We start from the raw sequence: 471 nt of genomic DNA on the forward strand, positions 1-471 counted from the left end.
TTTCATAATGATACTACGACAGCTGTACCACTTGTCTGATTTTGTGCCCCCCGAAAATATATCAAAATTAATTTTGAGATCAGCTGCTAATTGAGTCTACTTGATTAGAATTTACCACTTTTGTTTCAAAATGTATTTGTTTGTTTGAATACATACTGTGTAAAATAATACGATCATCAAAAAGATACTTTTTTGTTTATTTATTTTTTTGTTTATTTGTTTGCTTGGTTGTTTATTGAGTAAACATTGTGTAACATTATTTTAAAAGGAGTTTGCAAGGACCGTTTGTTCATTCATTCATTCGTTTGTTTGTTTGCTGAGTAAACATTGTGTAAAATCATTAATGTCCAATTTTTATTTATTTATTTAACATTATGCAAAATACTGACAAACTAATTTATTTGTTTATTAATTTGTTTGTTTGTTTGGTTGTTGAATAAACATTGTGTAAAATACGTAGCTTGTCAAAAA

Source organism: Barbus barbus (genome assembly GCF_936440315.1).
Source record: "Barbus barbus genome assembly, chromosome: 9".
Taxonomy (NCBI): Eukaryota; Metazoa; Chordata; class Actinopteri; order Cypriniformes; family Cyprinidae; genus Barbus; species Barbus barbus.